The following is a 5,201-nucleotide window of genomic DNA, read 5'->3' on the forward strand; positions in this document are numbered from 1 at the left end:
TTAGACAGTCCACTGAGATCAACTGTAGCACGGTGGTGGTTAATGAACAGAACTCGGAGGAGCTTGAACTCTACTAGATCAGGTGTACTCTCAGAGCTCCCAAAGAACATAACTGATCGGACATGTGACATACTAATGTTCCTCGGTAATATTGCTTGACTGTTACTGAGACTATCTAAGTGAACAGACAGCCGACGGATCTTGTAATCCAGTCCTGTAATGGTTCGTGGGTCATCCACTATAGTGAAAAAATTCTCTTCTGTGGACTTGAGCAAGATAAGATCGAGCATCATATCATGTATCTTGCATTTGGTCACTGATCCTCTGCCGTCAAATTTTACAGGTTGAATAAGACTCCTATTGACAAGCTCATTGAAATAATTACTTGCGACCTTCACACAATCTTGTCCATAATCTTTGCCGACAAATCCTTCCGCCATCCATTGACGTTCTAGATCATACCTTGATATTATGTAGTCCTCTGGATACATACCAAGATACAGCAAGCACGTCTTAAGATGAAGGGGAAGATCTCTGTAGCTAAGGTTTAAGATTTGCCTAACTCCTTCCAACGTGAGATTTTTTAATGAGCCTAAACAACTCCTTACATGTTCCCACCTTTCTTTTTGGATGGAATCTTCACTGGCTAGCATGCTGGATATAGTAACAATTGCAAGAGGCAAACCACCACATTTTTTAAGAATTTCAACTGAAACATCTCTAAGATGGCGAGGGCAAGCTTCCTCGGAGCCAAATATCCTGCCAAAAAATAGTCTTCTTGAGTCTTTGTCGTTGAGGGGCTTCATTTCTAAAATGTGATCATGACCATGGAAACAACATGCCTTAGCCACAACCTGAATTCTAGTAGTAGTTATTACTCTGCTCCCAAGATAATTTTCTGGAAAAGCACATTTGATAATATCCCAGGCTGATACATCCCATATATCATCGATTATAATCAAGTACCTGCAAACATTCATCACTATGTCAGCCAACTGAAATTTACAGTGTCAAGTAATTAAGACATCGAACCAAAAAACAGAACTTTGTTTAATCCAACATAATTGTGATTGAATAAAAAAGACTCATTAATTTGTTTGTGATTGTTAATAAACTAAAATTATGGGAGAAAACATAATATATGATCTGAAATAAATTAACACATTTTGTTTAAGACCAATATTGTCACCAGTAATAAAATTAGCATGCAATAGACTAATACGGTTTACTCGTATAAGTTTACTAAATGAATCAGTAGATGCATCTATTAACTACTAAACTTGTTGTATGTTTGTTATGCTCATCTAATGATTTTCTACCAAGACTTTAAAACATACAATAATCTTAAAAATATACTATATATGTGTGTATCTGAGAAATCTTGAAAAAACAAAGACAAGAACAAACAATAATACATGAAGTAAGAATATGCACCTCTCATTTTTGAGATGTTCCCTGAGCATGTCGATAAGATGTGACTCGCATGCGTGAATAGATGGCTCTACCCCAAGTTGTGATAGTAAACCACGGAGAAGTTTTGGGATGTCTGGCTTCTGAGAAACGAGCACAAAAGCAGTACAACTGCTAACTTCACCCTTGAGCTTACCATGTACCACACTAGCAAGTGTTGTTTTGCCCAGACCTCCAAATCCCACAATAGATACCACTTTCAACTTCTTCTCCCCGTCTCTTAGCAAGTTAATAAGCTCATTCGTTGGCTCTTCAACACCAACAAGGTTAGCTGCGTTTTCATAGAGCGAGGCAACACGTGGGTCAATGGCCACATTGCTTGATGAGGAGGTATCAATCTTATACCTTTGACGCCGTGCACTTGTCTCGAGAACAAGTTTCTTTACATCCTCAATTTGTCGAGCAATCCGATGGCGAGACCTCAAAGTTTTGAGGCGTCGTATCGTGCTGCTGACAAACCCATCACTTTTATCGGTGCCTCCAATGTTTTGCATAAAGTCATCAATGATTTCCTCGATGTCGTATGACATCTCCCTGACGATGTCCCTCCATCTCTTGGTTTGTGGATCTAGCTCGTCCAGATAAGAAAGCCCCTCAAGTGCATCCTTCATGCTGGCAAGTTCATCGCTGACGAACTTGACCTCTTTCCGGAGGTTTTTGAGCTTGGCGAACTCCTCCCCCATGAGGTTGGCCAGCTTACCCAAGACGGAGTTCATCGCGCCTGTGGAAGCACTCACCAATATCCTGTCCATCTCAACCGTTTATCTTGGCTCCTGGTTATGCTCCTGCAGTGTATATCAGGATTTCCGAGTTGGTTCGATTTTTTTGCCTAGATAATAGTAGAAAGGAAAAGAACTTCTAATCTAATATGTAACAGCATGTTAATTGAAACGAAAACTAAGGATGTTAAAAAACTAATCATGCCTACAGATACTATATCGTGCTCCCTTCGATCCATATTAATTGTCTCAACTTTAGTACAACTTTGTAGCTGTTTACCCAATCGAAGACGTTGAGTTCCTACTAATTCACAGCATACTGAAGCTCAGGTTGGCAACGAAAAGCAAAGCAGAGTTCCTGAGAGAGTTAATAACCTCTGAAAGTTGCAACGCGTGCTCGGAGGAGATGCCCCTGGCTGCTCGCTGGTGGTGGCCGTACGGCCGGCGGCGAGCAGAGCTCGCGGTACGACTTATCGGAGTCGGAGGAGATGAAATTCTACTGCACGTGCGAAATAAGGAGAAGAACGAGCAGAGTAGTATGCGATGATATGGGTCTGGTGGGAGTGGTTGGGGGAACGAACAAGTCAAGTCCACCTACGTATATGATTGAGGCTGTGTTTTCGTACTTCGCACGCATTCGCTATATATTACTGGTCAATAAGACCAAGAGGCAGTCGTAAAGCATGACATGGGAGGTGAACCAACAAGGGGTATAAACATTACAGGAGATTTGGTCGACAATGTGCAGATAAACCACGATGATTAGTTGCCCTCTGGATGTAACTGTCAGTCTGAATGTTATTACCAAATTTTTGTCAGTTGTGTTTTCCCATCATATATGTCTGTTGAGTTCAGTATTAGTATTGTCTGCCAATTTTGAGCTATATGGATCATATGGGCTGACCTTGATCGTCATCTCAGACTCACAGCGTGACAATGAACTTGCATTGAAATTGACAGTAGTACAGTACTTTTAACAAATTTGTCAGGAATCTGCAGACAAGAAACATTCAGTTAACCTGAATTTTAGTAGCGAACTCAGTCATCATGTTAGACTCATAGCGAACCTGCATTGGAATTGAGAGTATTACATTATGTTAACAAATTTATCATGAATCTGCAGAAAGGAAACAATCAGTTCGGTACAATGTAGGAAACCAACATATCGGTTGCTTGATCTTCAGCGGTCCATCATCAGTCGTGTGTCGTGACAATTCCGTTGGTGCTCTGACCGTGTTGTTGCAAATGATAAAGTCTAAAACCCACTTGTTTTCTGAAAAGCCAAGAGTGGTACAAATTAATACGTACTCACTCTGCAAAGAAATATGAGAGCGTTTAGATCACTACTTTAATGATTTGATCTAAACTCCCCACAAAAAATGATTTGATCTAAACACTCTTATATTTCTTTACGTAGGGAATAAGAAAAAGGCAGGCTTAGAAGTTGAGAGCCATTTGCTATAGCTGCAGTTCACTAGTACAAATCAACTTCTCAAGCGTAACGCGTAACGCTGTAGAAAGCCTATTAGCTAGGTAGCAAATGGTAGTTTGAACAGTTAGAGGAACTCCAAATGGAACCCCAAGTTTCAAAAATATTCACGAATTCCAATAAAATAGTGCGGGTTTGCTTGGAAGAATATAAAAATTTCTTCTCATTCTCGCCAACTCAAGAGCGACTTGATGGCGCAGAATGGCTTGGGCGAGTCTTTCTCTTGCTTAGTGCGAGAACGAGCGTCCCCGCTCGCCTTAGGAGCGTGCGAAGTGGGACGACCCATTAGCATTAGTTCATTAATTCCATTCGTTTTTCATTTAGTACTTTTATTAATCTAGAAAATGGAAAATATTGTATTTTTTAAAGTTTATTTTGCATTCAAAAAATGTTCACACAACTATTAGGAAATGTTGATAGTACTGAAAAACATGTTTGTAACATTTTAAAATGTTCCTGCATTTCAAAATAAATATTTGTTATTTTTTTGTAAAATATTTATACAATGTAGAAATAAATTGCGTAATTCGAAAATATATATCTTGTACCACTAAAAAATGTTCACATGTTTTAAAAATATGTTCATGACATTTTTTGAAATGTTTATACAATGAAAAAATATGTGTGTAGTTTAATAAATCGTATACCAAAAAAGACCTGAACTTCTATTTGAAAAATGTGCAACACGTATTCGAATAAATGTTCAAAACGTGCATTTGAAAAAAAATCTTTTGCAGCCTGCAGTGTAGTTAGAGCTAGGCTCAGGCTTATTATTTCTAGTATTTTGGGCCAGGCTTTTGGGCTTCTGGTAGGGCTTAAACGTGTAAACATTGAAATTCAACATTCGGTTCGGGCTTCCTGCTCCTGGCTTGATTTTGGGCCGAGCTCGGGCTTGAGAAAAGAGAGTATTCATGCTTTCGATCGGGCTCGGAGGTTGGGATTTTTCAAGCCTAGCCTAAAACCCGGCTCGGGTCGACATTTTGCACAGGTTTAGATGAGAAGCAAACGAGCCGCTCTTTTCCAACTCTCTTCTAATGTGGTGGGCCAATCACAATGAAAAACAATGCCTAATGCTCCACGAGTGTTTCTCCACCAAGAACTGTTCCTACCGCCATGTGCATCATGCCAGCGTTCACCATGTGTTTCGCTCTTATTGGGTTTAAGTATGTGTAACCTGCACCGGCGTGTGCTCCTTTTCCCCTTGCCAAACCCTAAGATTCACCCCTCCTCTGTATGTATATGTGTACCAAGATCTAGGTTATCTTCTGGTTTATTGCTAGGGGTTAACATTTTAAGTGGGATAGGCTTGATCTCGAATTAGGTTTTCGCCCCCGCTTTATTGCTAAAGAAACCACCATGTCCATACAACAAGCTCAAGTTTACATAAAATAAAAGTAAGTCCGCTAGGGCAACAACACAAACATGCACAAATAAAGTAACAAAGAAAGAGGAAAACTTACAACCAAGTGACCGACAAATCAGTGGCTATGTGGCGGGGCTAGGCGACAAGCTGCCACAATCAT

General features: G+C 40.0%; 1 pseudogene; it reads right to left on the minus strand.

Annotated features, from left to right (window-relative positions):
• Positions 1 to 410: 410 nt before the first annotated feature.
• Positions 411 to 2,783, minus strand: LOC123154563 (disease resistance protein RGA5-like; annotated as a pseudogene).
• Between the last annotated feature and the right edge of the window lie 2,418 nt (positions 2,784 to 5,201).

The sequence above is a fragment of the Triticum aestivum genome, chromosome 7A (assembly GCF_018294505.1).
Source record: "Triticum aestivum cultivar Chinese Spring chromosome 7A, IWGSC CS RefSeq v2.1, whole genome shotgun sequence".
Lineage (NCBI taxonomy): Eukaryota > Viridiplantae > Streptophyta > Magnoliopsida > Poales > Poaceae > Triticum > Triticum aestivum.